We start from the raw sequence: 27,403 nt of genomic DNA, 5'->3' as shown, positions 1-27,403 counted from the left end.
CACCAGACTGATTTCCAGAGTGGTTGTACCAATTTGCAACCCCACCAGCAGTGGAGGAGTGTTCCTCTTTCTCCACATCCTCGCCAACATCTGCTGTCTCCTGAATTTTTAATCTTAGCCATTCTGACTGGTGTAAGGTGAAATCTCAGGGTTGTTTTGATTTGCATTTCCCTAATGACTAATGAAGTTGAGCATTTTTTTTATATTTTTTTATTCGATATAATTTATTTACATTTCAAATGATTTCCCCTTTTCTAGCCCCCCCCCACTCCCCGATAGTCCCGTAAGCCCCCTTCTCTTCCCCTGTCCTCCCTCCCACCCCTTCCCACTTCCCCGTTCTGGTTTTGCCGAATACTGTTTCACTGAGTCTTTCCAGAACCAGGGGCAACTCCTCCTTTCTTCTTGTATCTCATTTGATGTGTGGATTATGTTTTGGGTATTCCAGTTTTCTAGGTTAATAACCACTTATTAGTGAGTGCATACCATGATTCACCTTTTGAGTTTGGGTTACCTCACTTAGTATGATGTTCTCTAGCTCCATCCATTTGCCTAAGAATTTCATGAATTCATTGTTTCTAATGGCTGAATAGTACTCCATTGTGTAGATATACCACATTTTTTGCATCCACTCTTCTGTTGAGGGATACCTGGGTTCTTTCCAGCATCTGGCAATTATAAATAATGAAAATGAAAACACAACATACCCAAATCTATGGGACACAATGAAAGCAGTGCTAAGAGGAAAACTCATAGCCCTGAGTGCCTCCAAAAAGAAAATGGAGAGAGCATACATTACCAGCTTAATGACACACCTGAAAGCCCTAGAACAAAAAGAAGCTATTTCGCCCAGGAGGAGTAGAAGACAGGAAATCATCAAACTCAGGGCCGAAATCAATCAAGTAGAAACAAAGAAAACCATACAAAAAATCAACAAAACCAGGAGCTGGTTCTTTGAGAAAATCAACAAGATAGATAAACCCTTAGCCAGACTGACCAAAGGGCACAGAGAAAGTATCCAAATTAACAAACTTAGAAATGAAAAGGGAGATATAACAACGGAAACTGAGGAAATCCAAAAAATCATCAGATCCTACTACAAGAGCCTGTACTCAACACAACTGGAGAATCTGGAGGAAATGGACAATTTCCTTGACAGATACCAAATACCAAAATTAAATCAGGACCAACTAGACCATCTAAACAGTCCCATAATGCCTAAAGAAATAGAAGGAGTCATAGAAAGTCTTCCAACCACAAAAAGCACAGGACCAGATGGCTTCAGTGCAGAATTCTACCAGACCTTCAAAGAAGAGTTAACACCAATACTCTTCAAACTATTCCACAAAATAGAAACAGAAGGAACACTACCCAATTCCTTCTACGAAGTTGAGCATTTTTTAAGATGCTTCTCTACCATCCGAAGTTCTTCAGGTGAAAATTCTTTGTTTAACTCTGTACGCGATTTTTTAATACGGTTATTTGGTTTTCTGGAGTCTAACTTCTTGAGTTCTTTATATATATTGGATATTAGCCCTCTCCCTATTCCTTAATATCACTAAACATCAATGGACTCAATTCCCCAATAAAAAGACATAGACTAACAGACTGGATACCTAAACAGGAACTGTTGGTACCAGAACCTCCAAAACCTGTGATATCACATAGTTGACAGTGTGACCCATACACCAGTTGCTAAGGCAACAGCCACTATATTCCCAGAATCCATTGGGCTCTACTTTACCTGTGACCACATCACCATCCCATCCGTGTATATATAAGAGGAATACCCCCCTTCCCCTCTTCTCTTTCTGCCACCACCTTTGCCTTTACCCCTCTTAATAAACATCATGCAGAACTGTTTGGCCTGGTATGGTCTTTCTGGACCTGCCTCTGCCCACTGATCCCAATATTGATGCCAAAACCCAGGATCTCTATGCAAAGGAGCTGCAGACCCAGGTGACCAGAGGTCGCTGCCACCTGGAGCATCTGTGAAACTGCTGCTGCCACTGGAGAACTGACACCATTGCTAGCACTGCCTACAGCCATTACTACACCATGTGGACTCCATCTGCATACACCTTCTATCATCTACCACATGAATTTCCACCACTGTGCATATCATCACTTCTACCATTGCTATGAGACACATGGGCTTCTACTACTTGAGTTGTGTCATTGTGGCCTATCATGTGGAGCTGGCCTCTGACAACTGACCAAAAGGTTCCACATTTTCTGCTACTGGATTGCAGAATCCCACAAACACACAGTCGCCATACTAATTGATAAGGAGTATCTTCTGTTGATGGGAAAGACACTTAGGCCCAGATAAGCCCTGGCCAGCCTCTTTTAGGCTAAGGGTTGGCTTTCTATGCCCAGTCCATATGACTGGTATCCTGGCTGACCTACGTATTAGCACATAGAGGCCTTGGGTGACTTCTCTTCTTGAAAGCAGTCTAAAATCCATTGAGCTCTTGCAACTGCTGAAAATCTCTGGACCAGGTTGTATTGCTTTCTGACATTTCCAGGAAACATCGTTCTAGGACCCTAGAAATTACCTGTGATGACCTAAATCTCTAGCTCGTCTGTAATCCTGTTGCTGGGAGTCCTCTGAGATGCTGCTATGGATTATCCAGCAACTTCCCTCTCACCTGATGGGCACTAATTTGTCTTTGACCTTACCTCCAGGCACCCCACAGGGATGTCTCCTGGAACAATCTCAAATCTCTAAACAATTTGAGGCACTCAAAACTGATACACTTCTTCAATAAGGTCTGTATTTAAGACCCTTGAGATAATAATTCCAAATGGCTACCTAATGGCACTCTAGACCTGATCATTTTTAGAGATCTTCACACATACTGCCAGCAGTCTGGTATATGGAATGATGTTTTACATGTTCAAGTTTTCATCTATCTTTGCTCTAAACTCTCCCTGTGTTCTTCCTGTCCCCAAACTCAACTTCTCTTTGCCATGAAACCTACCCACTCTCCATTAATGAAGCTACGCTTGATCCTACCAGTGAGTCACCTCACATCTGCCAAAGATACTCCACCATGCCTGTGAAAACCCAAACTGCTGCCTCAGTTTCTTTTTCTCACCATTATCACCAGGCTCTGGAGCCTACTAGCTCAACTTCTCCAAATCCTTTCTGTGCCAGCTACAGGTTGCTTCAAATGCCTTAAAGTGGCACAAAATTTTACCCCCCCCCCCTATCACGTGTTCTAAGGCCACAGCAAGATCCTCTCTGAGTCCTTCTCCTCCAAGAACACCTGACCCAGCACCAGTCCTTCCTATAAGGGAAGTGGCTAGAGTTGATGATCTTGTCAGAGTACATGTTCCTTTCTTGCTGTGTGAACTTTCTCAAATAGAAAGCAGACTGGGTTCCTATACTTCTAACTCTTCCAAGTTTATTAAGGAGTTCCAGTACATCACTCAGTCTTATAGCTCGAATTTCCATGATGTTCATATGGTTATTACTAATAATTAATCCTGATGAGTTTGGGAAAAGTTAAAAACACATCCAGATGAAATTCACCAAACAGACAAATCATATCCAATCAGATCTAAGTCAGTACCTGAACAGGATCCCTGATGGAATTACAATTCCACAGGTAGTATTTTAGACAGAGAGGGTTTTGTCACATGCTTTCTGGCTGATTTTAGAAAAGCAGCCTTAAAGCCAGTAAATGTTTAATACAACTCCACGAGGTTGTCCAGTACAAGTAGGAGAAACCATCTCAGTTTTTAGAATGCCTCACAAAGGCTTTATTACTATATACTAATCTGGACTCTAAAAATCCTGAAGGTAAAAAACTTCTGATGACCTACATTTTTCCCAGTGCTACCCTGACATAAAAACTAAACTTAGGTGCCTACGGGGGAGGGGGCAGGGGGGTTAGGGAGGTAGGGGAGGGTGTAAAGGTATGCCTTCAAGGTATACCATGTGAGAGATGAGAAATCCCAGAAACAAAAATAGCACATGCTGGCAAAGATTGTCTGACCAGCTCCAGCTACTACCTTGAACCCCTGGACTTCTAAGGCTCAGGAACTACCAGCTCTCTGCTACAGCATGGTCAACAAGGTCATTGGGGGAGAGCATGCCCTACCCCCCACCCCTACAAGCTAAGAGGATCATGTCCTAAGTGTTGTAAAGAGGGACATTGGGCTATCCATTGCCCTCATGTCTCACAGAACAAAGGGACTTCCTTTCCAGGTTCCCCTCCAACCGACATCATAGGCTTGACTATGGACAACTGAAGGGACCAGAGCTACCTCGATTTGACCACACCCATCACCCCCAGGGAGCCCTGGGTAACTATAATGGCCCATCTCCTTTCTCTTGGACACTGTAACCACTTACTTGGTCCTGATGGAGTTTTGAAGACCCACTTCACTTTCCCATTTTCTTATCATCAGGTAGGAAGACCACATTATCTTCCTCATCAGACCCCACCACTTGGTTGCATTTTTGGGGCTGTACCCCTCACTCATTCATTTTTGGTAGTGCAGACATGTCCTGTTCCCTTATTGGGAAGGGATCTTTTAGCTAAGTTGGGAGCCTCTATTTTCTTTGCTCCCCTCAATTGCCTAAATGCAAGCTCACCAAGAGTTCCTCTGTTCCTTCTAGCCAGGCAACCTACTAACACTAACATGTTTTTTCTTTAGTAGCTTCTTAGGTGGGCAGACTGTCTTCTGTCCACTGACTGTCAGCAGTGAAGACCAAGTTTTTCTATCCCCTCCAGATCATCGGCCCTTACTCCCTCTCCCAAATGGCAGGGTCTTTTTAAGGGCCCTGCTTTGTTAAGCTCCAGAGGACATTGAGACCACCCACCTTGTCCCCAATCTCAGAAAATGAGAGTCCACTCCAGCAGCTGAGCTCAATCTCACTGGGTTAGACATGGGATTCCTGTCCTCCCCCTGCTGTTCTTTGTTTCCATCCAGGACAGTCTTTACATCTGGAGATTTGAAGTTCAAGAAACCCCCACAGATAACAAGCAGTCTTTCCAAATAGGGTCAAAAAACTGCTCAATAGAAGGTGTGGAGAAAGAGGAACACTCCTCCATTGCTGGTAGGGTTGCAAATTGGTACAATCACTCTGGAAATCAGTCTGGTGGTTCCTCCGAAAACTGGGCACCTCACTTCCAGAAGGTCCTGCTATACCACTCCTGGGCATATACCCAGAAGATTCCCCATCATGTAATAAGGATACATGCTCTACTATGTTCATAGCAGCCCTATTTATAATTGCCAGATGCTGGAAAGAACCCAGGTATCCCTCAACAGAAGAGTGGATGCAAAAAAATGTGGTATATCTACACAATGGAGTACTATTCAGCCATTAGAAACAATGAATTCATGAAATTCTTAGGCAAATGGATGGAGCTAGAGAACATCATACTAAGTGAGGTAACCCAGACTCAAAAGGTGAATCATGGTATGCACTCACTAATAAGTGGATATTAACCTAGAAAACTGGAATACCCAAAACATAATCCACACATCAAATGAGGTACAAGAAGAAAGGAGGAGTGGTCCCTTGTTCTGGAAAAACTCAGTGAAGCAGTATTCGGCAAAACCAGAACGGGGAAGTAGGAAGGGGTGGGTGGGAGGACAGGGGGAGAGAAGGGGGCTTATGGGACTTTCAGGGAGTGGGGGTCTAGAAAAGGGGAAATCATTTGAAATGTAAATAAAAAATATATCGAATAAAAAAAAAAACCAAAAAAAAAAAATAAGAAAAGAAAAAGAAACTGCTCCATAGCTGTATGCCAGAAACCAATCCAAATTGCTATCATCCCTGTATCAATTATCACATCTAAATATTATGATCTCTATTCTTGTTTTCTATTTGACCAGACAAAAGATTACTGTAGAAAATGGCAAGATGAATATGGGGGCTGCCCATATTGGTCTTCTCAGATTCATATGTTAAGATCCCAGATCAATCATTTCTTCTTTCAACACCGAAAGAAGCTTTTCTTCTACATACAAGACCCATGGAATTCCAGGTGGGAGACAGGAGTTGTTGGTAATTTCTACCATAAAAATCAGCACAGTTCCCCAGTAAGTACTCTCCATATTCAGAGAAAATATATCTCAATTGCCTAACCCCTAGATATCAGAAATGTAGGGGAAATAATCAAACACTCCTCTGAGGTCCTTACCTCTTTGACAGAACCAGGCCTTGTCACTTTAAAGATTGCTGGCCATGCATACTCCCCTAGAATTGATTCAGAATTGGAACTTATAGCCTCTCTGGTGATACTTCACCTTTTGTCAGCTGTCCTGACTCTGATGCTGCCATGACTCTGTACCTTACCTCTATCCCTCTCTTTGGCATAACAATCTGTTTTAAGACCTCTGGAACACATTCTGTAGGAATGCTACCCCTCATAGACTGTAATAGGACCACAACCCTTGATATATCATCCCTGCACAATGCCCTGCTGTCTAGAACACGTCACTTCTTTGTGAAACCCAGGTATATCATCATCTACCTGCCAACGAGTCAGAATTTAAGGAAAATGAAGGCACAACATACCCAAATTTATGGGACACAATGAAAGCAGTGCTAAGAGGAAAACTCATAGCTCTGAATGCCTCCCAAAAGAAACTGGGAAGATCAAACATTAGCAGCTTAGCAACACATCTGAAAGCTCTAGAACATAAAAAATACACCACTGAAGGAAATAATCAAACGAAGGGCTGAAATCAACCAAGTAGAAACAAAAAGTACTATACAAAGAATAAACAAAACCAGAAGATGGTTCTTTGAGAAAATCAACAAGACTGATAAACTCTTAGCCAGACTAACCAGAGGGCACAGAGACAATATCCAAATAAACAAAATGAGAAATGAAAAGGGAGATAGAAAGACAGAAACTGAGGAAATTTAAAAAATCATCAGATCCTACTACAAAAACCTATACTCAACACAACTGGAAAATCTGGATGAAATAGACAATTTCCTAGATAGATACAAACTCCCAAAGTTAAATTAGGATCTGATAGACCATGTAAACGGTCCCATAACCATTAAAGAAATATAAGAAGTCATTTAAAGTCTCTCAAACAAACAAACAAGCAAGCAAAAAAAAAAAAAAAAAAAAAAGCACAGGACTAGATGTTTTTATTGCAGAATTCTATCAGACCTTCAAAGAACACCTAATACCAATAATCATCAAAATATTTCATAAAATAGAAACAAAAAGAATACTCTCCAACTTGATCTATGAAGCCACAACTATGCTGATACCAAAACCACACAAAGATCCAACAAAGAAAGAGAACTTCAGACAAATTTCCCTTATGAATATTGATGCAAAAATACTCAATAAAATCTTTGCCAACCAAATCCAAGAACACATCAAAATGAACATTCACTAAGATCAAGTAGACTTCATCCCAGGGTTGGAGCGATGGTTCAATATATGGAAATTCATCATTGTAGTCCACTACATAAACAAACTCAAAAAAAAAAATACATGGTCACTTTATTGGATCCAGAAAAAGCGTTTGACAAAAATTCAGCATCCTTTCCTGTTAAAAGTCTTGTAAAGAACAGGAATTCAAGGACCATACCTAAACATAGTAACAGCAATATACAGCAAACTAGTAGTCAACATCTAACTAAATGGAGAGAAACTTGAAGCAATCCCATTAAAATCAGGGTCTAGACAAGGCTGTTTCCTCTCTCCATATCTTTTCAATATAGTACTTGAAGTTCTAGCTAGAGCAATTAGACATAAGGAGGTCAAAGGGATCCAAATTTGAAAAGAAGAAGTCAAATTATCACTATTTGCAGATGATATGATAGTATACTTAAGTGACCCACAAACCTCCACCAGAGACATCCTACACCTGATAAACAACTTCAGCAAAGTGGCTGGTTATAAACTCAAGTCAATCAAATCAATAGTGTTCCTATACTCAAAGGATAAACAGGCTGAGAAAGACATTAAGAAAACGACACCCTTCACAATAGCCACAAACAATATAAAGTATCTTGGTGTGACTCTAACCAAAAAAAAAAAAAAAAAAAGAAAGATCTGTATGACAAGAACTTCAAGTCTCTGAAGAAGGAAATCGAAGAAGACCTTAGAAAATGGAAAACATCTTCCATGTTCTTGGATTGGCAGGATTACTGTAGTAAAAATGGCCATCTTGCCAAAAGCAATCTACAGATTCAATGCAATTCCCATCAAAATACCAACTCAGTTCTTCATAGAGTTAGAAAAGAGCAATTCTCAAATTCATCTGGAATAACAAAAAACCCAGGATATCAAAAACTATTCTCAACAGTAAAAGAACTTCTGGGGGAATCAGTATCCCGGACCTCAAGCAGTACTATAAAGCAATAGTGTTAAAAACTGCATGATATTGATACAGTGGCAGGCACGCAGATCAATGCAATAGTATTGAAGACCCAGAAATGAACCCACACACCTATGGTAACTTGATCTTCCACAAAGGAGCTAAAACCATCCAGTGGAAAAAAGATAGCCTTTTCAACAAATGGTGCTGGTTCAATTGGTGGTCAGCATGCAGAAGAATGCAAATTGATCCAGTCATATCTCCTTGTACTAAGCTCAACTCCAAATCGATCAAGGACCTCCACATAAAAACAGATGCACTGAAGCTAATAGAAAAGAAACTGGAGAAAAGCATTGAGCACATGGGTACAGGGGAAAATTTCCTGAACAGAACACCAATAGCTTATGCTCTAAGATCAAGAACTGACAAATGGGACCTCATAAAATTACAAAGTTTCTGTAAGGCAAAGGACACTGTTGAAGGGACAAAAAAGCAACCAACAAATTGGGAAAAAAACCAACCCTACATACCATAGAGGTCTAATATCCATATATACAAAGAACTCAAGAAGTTAGACTCCAGAGAGCCAAATAACTCTATTTAAAAATGGGGTTCAGAGCTAAACAACGAATTTTTACCTGAACAATTTCGAATGGCTGAGAAGCACCTTAAGAAATGTTCAAAATCATTAGTCATTACGGAAATGAAAATCAAAATAACCCTGAGATTTCACCTCACACCAGTCAGAATGGCTAAGATTAAATACTCAGGAGACAGCAGGGGTTGGCAAGGATGTGGAGAAAGAAGAACACTCCTTTACTGATGGTGGTATTGCAAGCTGGTACAATCTCTCTGGAAATTAGTCTGGTGATTCCTCAGAAAACTTGGCATGACACTTCTGGAGGACACTGTTATACAACTCCTGGGCATATATACAGAGGATTCCTGGCATGCAATAAGGACACATACTCCACTATGTTCATAGCAGCCTTATTTATAATAGTCAGAAGCTGGAAAGAACTCAGATGTCCCTCAATGGAGGAATGGATACAGAAAATGTGGTTTATTTACACAATGGAATATTACTCAGAAATTAAAAACAATGAATTCATGAAATTCTTAGGCAAATGGTTGGAACTGGAAAATATCATCCTAACTGAGGTAACACAATTACAGAAGAACATACATGGAATACAGTCACTGATAAGTGGATTTTAATGCAGAAGTTCTGAATGCCAAGACCCTATTCACATTTCAAATGATTCCCAAGAAGAGGGAAGGAGAGCACCCTGATCCTGGAAAGGCTTGATGCAGCAATATATGGGATTACCAGGACAGAGAAATGTGAGGGGGTTGATTGGGAAATGGGTGGAGTGAAAAGGGCTTATGGGACTTATGGGGAGGGAGGAACTGGGAAAGGAGAAATCATTTGGAATATAAACAAAGAATATAGAAAAGAAAAAAGAAAAGAATCTTGTCAACCAAATCCAAGAACATATAAAAAGGATAATTCACCAAGATCAAGTAGGCTTCATCCCAGGGATACAGTGTGGTTCAATATACATAAATCCATCAATCACTATGTGAAATTACTACATAAACAAACTCAACAAAGAAAAACACATGGCTATTTCATTAGATGACGAAAAAGCATTTGACAAAATTCAGTGTCACTTCATGTTAAACGTCTTGGAAATATCAGGAATTTAAGGCCCACACCAAAATTTAGTAAAAGCAATATACAGCAAACCGGTAGCCAACATCAAACTAAATGGAGAGAAAGATGAGGCAATCCGACTAAAATCAGGAAATAGACAAGACTGCCTTCTCTCTCCATAGTACTTGAAGTTTTAGCTAGAGCAATTAAAGAACAAGAAGAGGTCAAAGGGATACAAACTGGAAAGGAAGAAATAAAACTATCACTATTTGGAGATGATATGATAGTATAATTACATGACTGCAAAAATTCCACCATAGAACTCCTACAGCTGATAAACAACTTCAGCAAAGTGGCTGGATATAAAATTAACTCAAACAAATCAGTAGCCTTCCTATAGTTAAAAAGTAAACAGGCTGAGAAAGAAAGGGAAACAATACCCTTCAAAAGTTTTGCATTCTAATGGCTGAGAAGCTCCTAAAAAAATGTTCAGCATCCTTAGTCATTGGGGAAATACAAATCAAAACAACCCTGAGATTCCACCTCACACCAGTCACAATGGCTTCAATCAAACATTCAGAAGACATCAGGTGCTGGCAAGGATGTGAAGAAAGAGGAACACTCCTTCATTGCTGGTGGGATTGAAAGCTGGTACAACCACTCTGGAAATCAGTTTGGAGGCGGTTCATCAGAAAACTGGACATAGTACTATCTCAGGACCCAGCTATACCATTCCAAGGCATATATCCAGAAGATGCTCCAACATGTAATAAGGACACATATTCCACTGTATTCAAAGCAGCATATTTATAATAGCCAGAAGCTAGAAAAGAACCCAGTTGTCCCTCAACAGAGGAATGGATACAGAAAATATGGTACATTTCAACAATGGAATACTTTTCAGGTATTAAAAAGCAATGAATTCATAAAATTCTTAGGCAAATGGAAATAGAAAATATCATCCTGATTGAGGTAACCCATTCACAAAAGAACACACAAGATATGCACTCTCTGATCAGTGGATATTAGCTCAGAAGTTTGGAATACCCAAGATACAATTCACAGACCAATTGAAGCTCAAAACGAAGGAAGACCAAAGTGTGGATACTTGGTCCTTCTTAGAAGCTGGAACAAAACCTCTATGGGAGGAGATACATAGACAAAGTTTGGAGCAGAGACTGAAGGAAAGGCCATCCAGAGACTGTCCCATATGGGGATCCACCCTATATACTGTCACCAAACCTAGACACTTTTGTGGATGTCAGCAAGCACTTGCTGATAGGAGCCTGATAGAGTTCTCTCCTGAGAGGCTGTGCCAGTGACTGAAAAATACAGAGGTGGGTGCTCCCTGCCAACCACTGGACTGAACACAAGGTCTACAATGGAGGAGTTAGAGAAAGGACCCATGGAGATGAAGAAGGTGTCAGCCCCATAGGAGGAACAATATTATGAACAGGCCAGTACCTCCAGAGCTCCCAGGGATTGAACTACCAACCAAAGAGTACACATGTTGGGACCCATGACTCCAGCTCATATATAGCAGAGGATGGCCTGGTCAGACATGAAAGGGAGGAGAGGTCTTTGGCCCTGACATAGCTGGATGCCTCAGTATAGGGGATTACCAGTACAGGGAAGCAAGAATTTTGAGTTGGTGAGCAGGGGCAAGGCATGTTTTTGGAGGAGTAACCAGAAAGGGATATCATTTAAAATGTAAATAAAGAAAATATCTAATTAAAAAAATCTAAGATAAGAAAATATGTTACTTTGCAGTTCTCTATATTAATATCTTCTAACCTGGCTAAAGGAGTTTATTTATTATAAAGCATTTAATCTTAGTTATATAAATTACCAGAACACACATAATTCAGTGCTTCAGTGGAAATGAAAATATCTCAGGCCTGATGGCATAAAAGAGAAGGCTTCTGATGTGTGCCTCCATGTCATCTGCCAACCTGGCAATGGCAGTCCCATGGCTCTCAGCAGAAAATCTTTCATTTGAAGCAAGCTTCTGTTTTGTGATCTTTCTCCCCCTGGCAGATGATGTGTTGAAAATGTACTATCTGGGAGGCAGACCAGAGGCAGGTGCACACGTTTTGATGTGAAAGGCTTGGCAGGTGTGACCCAGAATGGAATAAATCCTCCTCAGAGGGACCAGTTGGGATCAGATGTGCATGAGAAAGACAATGCTCAGATTATTCCAACATGCATCTAATTATTTCTAAATGTGGTATTGTGACCTTGTTATAATTGGCACACTGGAAAATACATTTAAGCCATGTTAGTGACATCTGAACTATGATGTATCTGGATTTCTAAAACTATTTAATCATGTTTTTAGTCGATTGCAATAATTATAGTATCCAAGTAGAGAAAGAATGAATTAGACGCCTGTATTAATAAGAAAATGACAGGAATCAAAGTAACTTCTATTCCACTAAGTATCTCTGTCTTGACATCTTTCATGATACTCTCATTCTTCACTGTTCTTCACAATGAACATATTTTCCACTATCCCTATGCATGTCCTGTGTAGAACTACGTCCTCTGGCCTTACCCATAGCTCATTTTTGACTATGTAGTTTATCTTTCTTCAGGTAACAATAAAAGCTATGTGAAACTATTTCTGTATTGGAAGAATTATCTATAAAGGTTTTTGTTTAGAGAAGTTTCTATTTTTATATTTTTTTAAAACTTAGCCCTGTAATAATTTTCTCTTGCTAATTTTAACTAATATGGCCAATGTATAAAGGTTATATATCTACTGAATTGGCAATTCTATCATAATTTGTTCTTTTGCGAACTGTTTGTAGAAAAAAATTAAGTACCCACTTATGGATTAATTTAAAGGTTTCAGAGCTCCCATTCTTCTACAGGATAGAAGCTCACAATTTTCACAAGGATTATTATAATGGAAGAAAATATTTTATAGATTTGTTAAAAATTCAACAGTAAATTTCTGACTTGTATATTGAAGACAAGACTTCACTCTTTAAAACATGTCTTTCTGTATCATCTAGTTGCCTCTATTCCTTCTTATAATTTTATCCTTTCTTTTATCCTTATTATAATTCTTTTATCCTCTCTTCCTCATTTATTTCATTTAAGTTCAAAATAATAAAGAAAAAAGAACATTTAATTCTTTATTCTTCTTTCTTACTTGTATTTAATTTATATTCTCTAATTTTATGATTATTTTGTTTTTCTTATTCTTATTTTTTTTACAGTCCAGATTGTATTCCCTCCCAGTCCACCCTCTCTGATTGTTCCATGTCCCACATCTTCTCTAACCCAAGATGATGTCCTTACCCCCAACCCAACCCCACCAGACCTCCAGACTCCTTGTGGCACTGAGTCTCTTGAGGGTTAGATGCATCTTCTCTGACTGAGTCTAGACCTGGAAGTCCTTTGCTGTATATATGTTGGGAGCCTCATGTCAGCTGGTGTATGCTTCCTGGTTGAAGGCTCAGTTCTTTTGCGAGTCTTCGCAATTGCAGTGTCTGAGAGATTCCTATGGTGTCCAAGGCAGTTGAGACTGCCAGTCTTCCTGTAGGGTCAACTTCCTCCTCAGTTTCTTCCAGTTTTTCCCAATTCAACTACTGGGAATCACCAGCTTCTGGCCATTGGGTGGATGTAGATATCTGCATCTGACTCTTTCAGGCTGCTTGCTTGGCATTTCAGAGGACACACATGATAGGCTCCGGTTTGTAAGCACAGCATAGCATCAGTAATAGTGTCAGGCCTTGTGTCCTACTCCTGAGTTGGATCCCAATTTTGACCTGTCACTAAACCTACTTTTCTTCAGGCTCTTCTCTTGTAGTCTTTCTACTGGAGGTTGACTCTACAAGTTCCCTCTCCCCATAGTAGGGCATTTCATCTAAGGTTTCTCCTTTTGAGTCCTGAGAGATTCTCACCTCTCAGGTCTCTGGTATATTATAGAGTACCCCACCCACCCACCTCCTACGTCCTGAAGTTACCAGTCTTCAATTCTGCATGCTGGCCATCCAGGCTTCAGTCTTGTTCCCCCTGTCCCCAAATACCTGATCATGCTCTCCTCTTCCATTTTCTGTTGCCTTTCCCACCCAGGTCCCTTCCTTCTTCCTCCCTCCTTACCCCTTCCTCCTCCCTCCCTCTTCCTTCCTTACTCCCACCCCTGTGATTGCTTTCTTCTCCCTGTCAAGTAGGATTAAGGCATTCTCACTTGGGTCCTTCGGCTTGTTATCCATTATCCTTCTTGTGTTCTGTGGATTGTATCCTGGAAATTCTATATTTTGGGGCTAATATCCACTTATTAATGAGTACATACCATGCATATCCTTTTGGATCTGGGTTACCTCAATCAGGATATTTTCTAGTTCCATCCACTTGCCTGACAAACTCAATATGTCCTTGTTCTTAGTAACTGAGTAGCATTCCAATGTATACATGAACTACATTTTCTGTATCCATTCTTCAGTTGTGTGACATGTGGGTTGTTTCCAGCTTCTGCCTATCACAAATAAGGCCACTATGAATATAGTGGAACATGTGCCCCTGTGGCATGGTGGGGTATATTTTGGGTATATTCCCAAGAAGAGTATTGATGGGTCTTCAGGTAGATCTATTTCCAGTTTTCTGAATAAGCTCCAGATTGATTTTAAGAGTGGTTGTACCAGTTTTCAATCCCACCAACAATGGAGGAGTGTTCCTATTTTGCCCCAACCTCACCAACAAGTGTAGTCACCTGAGGTTTCGATCTTAGCCATTCTGATTGGTGTAAGGTAGAAGAATCTCAGAATCACTTTTTTTAAATCTTTTAATTGTTATTTTATACTCCAGATTTTATTCCCCTCCTGGTCTACCCTCTGGTTGTTCCACATCTCATACCTCCTCTACAGGCCCCTGTCTCCACAAGAATGTCCCTACCACCCATCCCACCAGACCTCTAAACTCCCTGGGGCCTCCAGTCTTTTGAGGGTTAGGTACATCTTCTCTGACCTAACCTAGACCAAGCAGTCTGCTCCAGTATGTGTTGCGGGACTTATATCAGCTGGTGTATGCTGCCTCGTTGGTGGTCCAATGTCTGAGAGATCTGGAAGGTCCAGGTTAATTGACACTGTTGGTCCTGCTATAGAGTTGCCTTCATCCTCAGCTTCTTCCATCTTTTCCCAAATTCATACACTGGGGTCAGTAGCTTCTGTCCATTGGATGGGTGCAAATATCTGCATCTGACTCTTTCAGATGCTTGTTGGGACTTCAGGAGTGCAGTCATGCTAGGTCCCTTTTGGTGAGCTCTCCTAGCTTCAGTAATAGTGTCCGGCCTTGGGACCTTCCCTTGAGCTTGGATCCTACTTTAGGTCTGTCACTTGACCTCCTTTTCTTCAGACAGTTCTCCATTTCCATCTGTACAGTTCTTTAGACAGGAACAATTTTGGGTCAGACTTTTGGCTATGGGATCATCCCTTACTTGATGCCCTGTCTTTTGTTGGAGGTAGGCTCTACAAGTTCCCTCTCCCCATTGTAACATATTTCATCTAAGGTCCACCCCTTTGAGTCCTGAGAGTTTCTCTCCTCCCACATCTCTGGTGCTATTCTGGAAGGTCCTCCAAACTTCCCACCTCCTGTGGGTACCTGTTTGCATTCTTTCTGCTGGCCCTTAGGGCTTCAGTGCTTTTCCCTCACCCAATGCCAGATCAAGTTCTCCTCTTCCACACCCCTCCACTTTCACTCCTAGGTCCCTTCCTCCCTCACACTTGTGATTCCTTTCTTCGTCCTCCCATGCGGGACTGAGGAGTTCTCACTTGGGCCCTTCAGCTTATTGACTATTTTGAATTCTGTGGACTGTATCTTGGGTATTGGGTACTTTTTCTTTTTTTCTTTCTATCTTTTTGTTTGTTTGTTTGTTTTGTTTGCCTAATATCAACTTATTAGTGAGTATATTGGTGCATGTATTTTGGGGTCTGAGTTACCTCATTCTGGATGACAGTTTCTTGTTACATCCATTTGCCTATAAAATTCAGTGTCCCTTCCCCCACAGCATTGAGCTGGCTGGCAGCTCCCACCCTTCCACTGGTGTTACCCAGCCTATTCAAGCTGTGACATTCCTGGCTGGCAGCCCTAGCCTTCCGCTGGTGTTATCTCAGGCCCTTGGGAACAATACAACTGCTTTTACCTTGACAACCAAGGCTGCCTCAGGGCAGTCTCACCTGGAGACCAGCAAAAACCTGCTAGACGACCCACTGAGAAGTAGAGCCAAGGAGTTCTCCTCTTACTCCTTGATGTGGGGGGGGCAGGGTTGTTTTCTAAAGACTATATATTTTGGCTAAAATATAGTAAAGTCATTCTCTATCGGCAACTGTCGTCTTGACTCATTTCTCTTTCGTCCCTTTCCCGTTTATCCCCAGAATTCTCTTTCAGGTCCCCAGTTCACATGTGGCCGTGGGCGGCTACAACGCAGGATGTCCTCATATTTTTTTAAATTTTTTTCTAAATATTTGCTTTATTTACATATCAACTGGTATCTCCTTTCTGCATTACCCCTCTAAAAAGCCCCTATCCTACCCCCTTTCCCCTGCTCTTCCTCACCTCCCAAAATTTCATGACCTGAATTTCCCTATTCTGGGGAATAGAGCCTTCACAGGTCCAATGTCCTCTCCTTACATTGATGTCTGAAATGGTCACCTTCAGCTACATATATAGCTGGAGCCCTGGGTACCTACACATGTGCTCTTTTGTTGGTGGTTTAGTCCCAGGGATTTCTGGGGTGTACTGGTTGGTACATATTATTGTTCCTCCTGCAGGGTTGCAAACCTCTTCAGCTCTTTGAGTCCTGTCTCTAGCTGCCCCATTGGGGAGCCTATGCTCATTCTATTGGTGTCCTGTGAGCCATGGGTATTTTGAACCACTTTCCAATAAGGATCAAAGTATCTACACTTTGGTCTTCCTTTTTCTTGAGCTTAATGTGGTCTGTAGTTTTATCTTGGGTATTCCAAGAGTTTGGGCTAAAATCCACTTATCATATTGCCTTGATTTCTGTTAGTGACATTCCTGCGTTTGACTTTTGTCATCTAGTTCTCACTGGTGTTGGTTGGTCTTGTCAATGCTGGACTCACCAGTGCAAGCTACCTCTTCTCAGGTGGCCTCTGGTGCACAGCTGACCTCCTGCTCTGCCTGGAGACAGGGTGCTGTGGCCCAGGCTGTTCAGATCCGGGAGCAGACACCTGAAGGCTCCCGCCGGGACTTGCTGCACTCACCAGAGCACACTCACTCCTCCCAGCCGGCCTCCGGATGCCCCTCTTGCCTCTTGCAGGACCTGGAGATGTGGTGTTGCAGCCCAGGCTGTTCTGGATCCCAAAGTGGCAATCTTGAGAAAATAATTCTAATGAAAGAACAGCTGGGGAAATCACCATCCCTTAACTCAAGCTTTATTAGAAAGCAATAGTAATAAAACCTGCTTGGTATTGGTACAGAAACAAACTTGTTAATCAATGAAATAGAATTGAAGACCCAGAAATAAAACCACACACTTATGGACACTTGATGTTTGAAAAAGAAGCCAAAAAAAAAAATACAATGGAAAAAATAAAGCATCTTCAATAAATGGTGCTGGTCTAACTGGCTGTCTGTATGTAGAAAAAGGAAAATAGATCTATATTTGTCACCTTGCACAAAGCTCAAGTCCAAGTAGATAAAGGACCTTAACATAAAACCAGATTCACTGAATCTAATAGTAGAGAAAATGGGAAATAACCTTGAATCATTGGCACAGGGGAAAATTTCCTAAATGGAACTCCAATGGCTCAGGTGCTAAGATGAAGGAAAATACCGGATATTAAGCTTCTTTCATCAAACCCAAAAGAAGATAACCACACTAGTATAAAATTTACATCAAAAATGACGAGAAGCAATAACCACTACTCCTTAATATCTCTTAACATCAGTGGATTCAATTCCCCAATAAAAAGGCACAGACAGACACTAACAGACTGGTTATGTAAACAGGACCCTACATTTTGCTGCATACAGGAAACACACCTCAGGGTCAATAGGTATATAGAACTTTTCATCCCAAAGCAAAAGATTATACCGTTTTCTCAGCACCTCATGGTACCTCCTCCAAAATCGATCATATAGTTGGTCATAAGACAGACCTCAACAAATATAAGAAGATTGAAATAATCCCATGCCTCCTATCAGATCACTATGGAGTAAAAGTGGTATTTAATAACAATAAAAGCAACAGAAAGCCACATATACATGGAAAATGAACAATACTCTACTCAATGATACCGTGGTAAAGGAAGAAATAAAGAAAGAAATCAATTTTTTTTTTAGAATTTAACGAAACTGATGGCACAACATACATAAATCTATGGGACACAATGAAAGCGGTGCTAAGAGGAAAATTCATAGCTTTGAGTGCCTCCAAAAAGAAATTCGAGAAAGCACACACTAGAAGATTAACGGAACAACTGAAAACCCTGGAAAAAAAAGAGGCTAATTCACCCAGTAGGAGGAGAAGACAGGAAATCTTCAAACTCAGAGCTGAAATCAATCAAGTAGAAACCAAGAGAACCATATAAAGAATCAACAAAACCAGGAGCTGATTCTTTGAACAAATCAACAAGATAGATAAACCCTTAGTCAGACTAACAAAAGAGCACAGAGAAAGTATCCAAATTAAAAAAAATTAGAAATTAAAAGTGAGATATTACAACAAAAACTGAGGAAATTCAAAAAATCATCACATCCTACTACAAAAGCCTATACTCAACACAACTGGAGAATCTGGAGGAAATGGACAATTTCCTAGACAGATACCAAATACCAAAATTAAACCAGGATCAAATAGATCATCTAAACAGACCCATAACCCCTAAAGAAATAGAAGGGTTCATAGATAGCCTTCTGACCAAAAAAAGCACAGGACCCGATGGTTTCAGTGCAGAATTCTATCAGACCTTCAAAGAAGAATTAACACCAATACTCTTCAAACTATTCCACAAATTAGAAACAGAAGGGACACTACCCAACTCCTTCTACGAAGCCACAATTACACTGATACCAAAACCACACAAAGATCCAACTAAGAAAGAGAATTTCAGGCCAATTTACCTTATGAATATCGATGCAAAATTACTCAATAAAATTCTTGCCAACCGAATCCAAGAACACATAAAAAGGATCATGCACCATGATCAAGTAGGCTTTATTCCAGGGATGAAGGGACTGTTCAATATAAGGAAATCCATCAATGCAATCCACTACATAACAAACTCAAAGAAAAAAAACCACATGATCATTTCATTAGATGCTGAAAAGGCATTTGACAAAATTCAGCATCCTTTCATGCTAAAAGTCTTGGAAAGTACAGGAATTCAAGGCCCATATCTAAACATAGTAAAAGCAATATAGAGCAAACTGGTAGCCAACATCAAACTAAATGGAGAGAAACTTGAAACAATCCCACTAAAATCAGGAGCTAGACAAGGCTGCCCCCTCTCTCCATATCTTTTTAATATAGTTCTTGATGTCCTAGCTAGAGCAATTAGACAACATAAGGAGGTGAAAGGGATACAAAGGGATACAAAGGGGTACAAATGGATACAAAAGAAAAGGAAGAAGTCAAACGATCACTATTTGCAGATGATATGCTAGTATAATCAAGTGACCAAAAAAAATCTACTAGAGAACTCCTACAGCTGATAAACAACTTCAGCAAAGTGGCTGGCTACAAAATCAACTCAAGCAAATCAGTAGCTTTTATATACTCAAAGGATAAGCAGACTGAGAAAGAAATTAGGGAAATGACACCCTTCACAATAGCCACAAACAGCATAAAGTATCTTGGGGTGACTCTAACCAAACAAGTGAAAAACCTATATGACAAGAACTTCAGATCTCTGAAGAAGGAAATCGAAGAAGATCTCAGAAAATGGAAAAATCTCCCACGCTGATGGATTGGCAGGATTAATATAGTTAATTGGCCATATTGCCAAAGGCAATCTACAGATTCAATGCAATCCCCATCAAAATCCCAACCCAGTTCTTCATAGAGCTAGAAAGAACAATGCTCAAATTCATCTGGAATAACAAAAAACCCAGGATAGTTAAAACTATTATCAACAGTAAAAGAACTTCAGGGAGATTCAGTATCCCTGACCTCAAACTTTACTACAGAGCAATAGTGATAAAAACTTCATGGTATTGGTACAATGTCAGGCAAGCTGATCAATGGAATAGGATTGAAGACCCAGAAATGAACCCACACACCTATGGTCACCTGATCTTCGACAAAGGAGCTGAAAGCATACAGTGGAAAAAGGATAGTTTTTTCAACAAATGGTACTGTTTCATTGGAGGTCAGCATGCAGAAGAATACGAATTGATCCATTCTTATCTCCTTGTACTAAGCTCAACTCCAAATGGATCAAGGACCTCCACATAAAACCTGACACACTGAAACTAATAGAAAAGAAACTGAGGAAGACCCTTGAGGACATGGGCACAGGGGAAAAGTTCCTGAGTAGAGCACCAATAGCTTATGTTCTAAGATCAAGAATTGACAAATGGGACCTCATAAAACTAAAAGTTTCTGTAAGGCAAAGGACACTGTCAAAAGGACAAAACATCAACCAACAGATTGGGAAAGGATCTTCCCCAACCCTAAATCCGACAGAGGGCTAATATCTAATATATACAGAGAACTCAAGAAGGTAGAACTTAGAGATCCAAATAACCCCATTAAAAAGTGGGGTACCGAACTAAAGAAAGATTTTTCACATGAAGAACTTCAGAGGGCTGAGAAACACCTTAAGAAATGTTGGACATAATTAATCATTAGGGAAATGCAAATCAAAACAACCCTGAGATTTCACCTCACACCAGTCAGAATGGCTAAGTTCAAAAACTCAGAAGACAGCAGGTGCTGGCAAGGATGTGGAGAAAGAGGAACACTCCTCCACTGCTGGTGGTATTGTAAGATGGTGCAACCACTTTGGAAATCAGTCTGGCAGCTCCTCAGAAAACTGGGCATGGCACTTCTGGAAGACCCTGCTATACCACTCCTTGGCATATACCCAGAGGATTCCCCAGCATATAATAAGGACACATGCTCCACTATGTTCATAGCAGCCCTATTTGTAGTAGCCAGAAGCTGGAAACAACCCAGGTGTCCCTCAACAGAGGAATGGATACAAAAAAATGTGAAAAAAATATATTTACACAATGGAGTACTATTCAGCCATTAGAAACAATGAATTCATGAAATTCTCAGACAAATGGATGGAGCTTCAGAACATCTTACTAAGTGAGGTAACCCAGTCTCAAAAGATCAGTCATGGTATGCACTCACTGATAAGTGGATAATAACCTAGAAACTTGGAATACCCAAGAAATAATCCACATATTAAATGATGTCCAAAAAGAACAGAGGAGTGGCCCCTGGTTCTAGAAAGACTCAATGCAACAGTATAGGGGAATACCAGAACAGGGAAGTGGGAAGGAGTTGATGGAGGAACAGCGGGAGGGAAGAGGGCTTATGGGACTTGCGGGGAGTGGGGACCCAGAAAATGGGAAAACATTTGAAATGTAAATAAACAATACATCGAATAAAAAAAAAAGAATTGATAAATGGGATTTCATGAAGCTGCAATTCTTTTGTAAGGCAAACGACAGAGTCAATAAGACAAATCAGCAACTTACATGGAAATGGGAAAAGAAAAACTTCACTAATCCCATCCAATAGAGGGATAATATCAAAAATTTATAAAGAACTCAGGAAGCTACTCACCAAAATAGCAAACAACCCAATCAAAAAGAGGGAGTATAGAACTAAACTGAGATTTAACAATTGAGGAATGTCAAAAAGCTGGGAAGCACCTAAAAAACTGTTTAAAGTCCTTAGTGATCAGAGAAATGCAAATCAAAATGATCCTGAGATTCCACCTTATACCAATCAGAATGGGTAAGCTCCAAAGCTCAGGTGACAACACATATTGGAGAGGATCTGTAGAAAGAGGAACACTCTCCATTGCTGGAAGGATTACAAACTGGCAGAGCCACTCTGGAAATCAATGTGGAGGTTCCTCAGAAAATAGGAAATAGATCTCTTTGAAGACCTGGCTATACCACTCTTGGGAATATACCCAAAAGTTGACCCATCATGCCACAGGGGAACATGTTTCACTATGTTCATAGCAACCTCATTTGTGATAGACAGAAGCTGAAAACAACCTAGATAACCCATGAAAAAAGAATGGATACAGACAATGTGGTACATTTACACAAAAGAACAAGGACATCCTGAGTTTTGCAGGCAAATTGATGGAACTAGAAAATATCATCTTGAGTAAGGTAATTCAGACAAAAAAAGACATTCATGACATATATTCACTAATAAGTGGATATTAAAAAAAAAAGGCACAGAATACCCAAAATACAGTCCATAGAACTTAAAAAGTTCAACAAGCTGAAGTATCCATGTGAGGATACCTCAGCCCCACTTGGGAGGGAGAAGAAAGCAATCACAAGTGGGGAGGGAGGTAGGGCCCTGGGAGGGAAAGTGGACAGGTCAGGAGAATGGGGGAGAGAGGGAAACCAGATCTGACACTGGGGGAGGAAAAAAGACTGAAGGCCTGGAGGCCATCAGAAAGAATGGAAACAGGCAACCTCAGGAGGTAGGAGGTTGGTGGCACTCTTCAGAATGCACCAGAGACCTGGCAGGTGAGAGACTCACAATATTAATAGGGAGGGACCTTAGATGGAATGCCTGGCAGTAGGAGAGGGAACTTATAGAGCAGGAAGACGGGATTTCAAATGTTGAAGAAGGAAACCATCGCAGAGTCATAATTCTGACCAAGAATTGTTCCAGTCTGGAATAATTACAGGAAAGGATATGGAGAGAACCCTAAGGAAAAGACAGTCCACCAACAGGTCCAAAGTGGCATCCAGCTCAAGGGGAGGTCCCAAGGCCTGACACTATTACTGATGCTATGCAGTGCTCACAGAAAGGGACCTGCATGACCGCACTATGAAAGACCCAACAAGCATCTGAAAGAGTCAGATGCAGTTATTTGCACCCAACCAATGGACAGAAGCAGCTGACCCCCACTGTTGAATTAGGGAAGGCTGAATGAAGCTGAGAGTGACCCTTTAGGAAGACCAGCAGTCTCAATTAATCTAGACCTCCAGGATCTCTCAAATGCTGGCCCATCAAACAGGTAGCATGCACCAGCTGATATAAGGCCCTAGTGCACATACAGTAGAGAACTGCCAGTATGTTTTCATTTAGAGATTATGGATCTAAGCCTTAAGAGAGTAGAGGCCCCAGAGCATTTAGTGGTCAGGTGGTAGAGACATCTACATGGAGACAGGGGGAGGGTAGGTGGTATGGGAAGTGAAACAGTGAAAGGCTGGACAGAGGTTGGTGGAGGACGAAATAAATTATGGAGTGTATAAAAATAATTAATAAAAATATTTTAAAAAGAAATGATCAACACTCTTAGTCATCTGGGAAATGCAAATCAAAACAACCTTGAGATTCCACTTCATACCAGCCAGAATGGCTAAAATCAAAAACTCAGCAGATGCTGGCTAGGATGTGGAGAAAGGGGAATACTCCTCCATTGTTGATGGGATTGCAAACTTGTACAACCACTCTGGAAATTAGTCTGATGTTTCCTCAGAAAATTGAACATAGTATTACCTGAGGATCCAACTATACTACTCCTGGGCATATCCCCAAAATATTTTTCAACATATAACAAGGACACATGCTCCATGTTCATAGCAGCCTTATTTATAATAGCCAAAAGCTTGAAATAATCCAGATGTCCTTCAGCAGAGGAATAGATACAGAAAATGTGGTACATTTGCACAATGGAATATTATCAGCTATTAAAATGATTAATTCATGAAATTCTTAGGCAAATGGATGGAACTAGAAAATATCCGAAATGAGGTAGCTCAGAACCAAAAGAACATGCATGGCATGTACTCACTAATAAGAGGATACTAGATAAAAAAAAGTACTAACACCCAAGATACAATTTACAGACCACCACATGAAGCTCAAGAAGGAAGATCAAAGTGTGGGTGCTTCAGTCCTTCTTAGAAAGGGGAACAAAATTCTTACAGGAGCAAATATAGAAACAAAGTCAAAAACAGAGACTGAACGAAAGGCTTTCCAGAGACTGTTCTACCTGGGGATTCATCTCAGATACAGTCACCAATCTCTGACACTATTTTGGATGCTAAGAAAGGCTTGCTGAAAGGAGCCTGATACAGCTGCATCTTGAGATGTCATGCCAGATCCTTATCTATAGAGTCAGATGCTTGTAGCCAACCATTGTTCTAAGTGCCAGGTCCACAATAGAGGAATTAGAGAAAGGCCTGAAGGAGCAGAAGGGGTTTGAAATCCCATTGGAAGACAGTGATATCACCCAACCAGACTCCTCCTACCTCCCAGTGACTAAGCCATCAACCAAGGAGTACACATGGCTCTGGCTGCATATGTCACAGAAGATGGCCTTGCCAGGCATCAGTGGGAGGAGAGGTCCTTGGTCTTATGAAGGTTCAATAGATGCTCCAGTATATGGAAATTGAGGGAGGAGGCAGGAGTGTGTGGACATCCTCATAGACGCAGGGGGAGAAGTCATGGGATATGGGATTTCCAGGAGAGGAGAAACTGGGCAAGGGGATAACAATGGAAATGTAAATAAATTAGAAAAAAAACTCAGAAAAAGAAAAAGGAAGAAAGAAAATATGCTTCATCTGCAACTTTTCACCAGTTTTCATGCTTGATCACTACTAGAAAGGAAAATATAATCTACATGCAGTTTCAGTTGATAAAAGTATGCTTTCTGTTTGTCACATAAGCAACAAAATAGCATTACTTCTGACTGGAATATCTGAATGTTTTGTGATACAAACCCCATGTAATGAAGTGCATAGCCAGAATAGCCATTCTCTACACCTTCTACTTAAAGGCTGGAATTAGCTAGATATTTTTTAAATGTGATTTTTGAATTTATTCAGAAGAGATATAAATACTGAACTGATTTTTATGGAAAGCTGTAGAAACCATATCAAACTCCCTTCAAGTTTCACTACTACTGACAACAGCAAATAGAAAAATGTGAAAAAAAATCAGTGATCCAGTCTTCAATATAATAAGCCATTTCTTACATGTCTAAATGCTGATGAAAGTTTTAAAATGGAGCTATTTTTAAAGGCAAACAAATGTCTCAAGTACTATTAATCTATTCAATTGTGAATAGATTTACTATGTGAAATCATTTACTAGGTATTGAAACAGGGTTTGGGAAGGACAGATTGATGCAAACAAGGGTCATTAGGTATAGTCTAGATTCTCTGCCAGGGGTAGAGTTGAGGGTGAAAAACATTTATCACAGTGTAAGAGGTAGAAGTAAATTTGAGGACTTAGAAACATAAATGCTAGGCTATAATATGAAGAGATGAGAGTGGGTAAATGAGTCATTGCATAGATGTGAGGACTTCAGTTTGGCTCCCTAGAACGCATGTAAAAGCAAGGCCTTGGTGCCTATTTCTTAATACCAGTTCTCTAACAACAAGATGAAAGATATAGAAAAAAAAATTCTAGAAGATGTTAGCTCAACTAGTTAGCATACTCAGAGGTAGAAAACATGAGGCTTTGAACTCAAACAAGATGATGGTGAACTTCACTCCTAATGTTGTCATCTTACCTATACACATGTACTATTGATTATTCACTTTCATTACAATTATGAGCAATAACTTTCTTGATGATACCTATATTTTATTATCAATTACAAGCTTTAGCTGGAGAAATATAGTTACAAAACTAAATTATCAAAGAAGGTTTTGTGTTCAAAATAATTACCTAGAATATTTTTTATAAATTTAGATCAGATGTCAGAGAACCAATTACTTCTACTTTATTAAACCAATAATAAATGCTAACTGCATTCTAAATATTTATACCTACACTAAAAGAAAGATCTTCATAGCAGTCAAAACCCCAAAAGGTAAAATAAAAGGAACGATTGCAGGTAAAGTGCCAAGCCATACTGGCTATATCTAAATATAAATTGAGCATCAAAGGCTCAGGAAACATTGGCAAAGAAGGAGTTAAATGATTTTAAGAGCCAGAGGAACAGGGCACCTACTATGTGGTTGTGTCTTTTAAAAGTGACATGAACATATATCAGTGATACAAGAATATACCTGCCTTAATAATATTCAAATAGTAATAACAATCAGAGAAAAGTTAATGATGAAGGAGATTTTTAATTCTCTTATACAAAAAAATACCATGCAACTAAGAGTGTGAGAAATAGCCTTTCTAGGGATGAGTCTAACTGATTATTCTAATCCTGAAATTACACACACACACACACACACACACACACACACACACACACATGTATATACATATATATACTAAGTTACATAGTATATATATATGTATTATACTATATTAAATGTATATAGTATATATATACTAAATTAACTCATCAGATTTTATGTATCTGTTTGTCTATAATGTATTGATCTATTTATCTATCCCAACCCAGTTCTTCATAGAGCTAGAAAGAGCAATTCTCAAATTTATCTGGAATAACAAAAAACCCAGGATAGCTAAAACTATTATCAACAGTAAAAGAACTTCAGGGGGATTCAATATCCCAGACTTTAAACTCTACTACAGAGCAATAGTGATAAAAAAAAAATGCATGGTATTGGTACAATATCAGGCAAGCGGATCAATGGAATAGGATTGAAGACCCAGAAATGAACCAACACACCTATGGTCACTTAGTCTTCGACAAAGGAGCTGAAAGCATCCAGTGGAAAAAAGATAGTCTTTTCAACAAATGGTGCTGGTTCAATTGGAGGTCAGCATGCAGAAGAATGCGCATCGATCCATTCTTATCTCCTTGTACCAAGCTCAACTCCAAATGGATCAAGGACCTCCACATAAAACCTGACACACTGAAACTAATCGAAAAGAAACTGGGGAAGACCCTGGAGGACATGGGCACAGGGGAAAAGTTCCTGAATAGAAAACCAATAGCTTATGCTCTAATATCAAGAATTGACAAATGGGACCTCATAAAACTACAAAGTTTCTCTAAGGCAAAGGACACCGTCAAAAGGACAAAACATCAACCAACAGACTGGGAAAGGATCCTCACCAACCCTAAATCTGACAGAGGGCTAATATCTAATATATACAAAGAACTCAAGAAAGTAGAACCCAGAGAACCAAATAACCCCATTAAAAAGTGGGGTACGGAGCTAAACAAAGAATTTTCACATGAAGAACTTCGGAGAGCTGAGAAACACCTTAAGAAATGTTCAACATCATTAATCATTAGGGAAATGAAAATCAAAACAACCCTGAGATTTCACCTCACACCAGTCAGAATGGCTAAGGTCAAAAACTCAGGAGACAGC

The sequence above is a fragment of the Apodemus sylvaticus genome, chromosome 6 (genome assembly GCF_947179515.1).
Source record: "Apodemus sylvaticus chromosome 6, mApoSyl1.1, whole genome shotgun sequence".
In the NCBI taxonomy this organism is placed as follows: Eukaryota; Metazoa; Chordata; class Mammalia; order Rodentia; family Muridae; genus Apodemus; species Apodemus sylvaticus.
Note: the sequence above shows the minus strand (reverse complement) of the source record.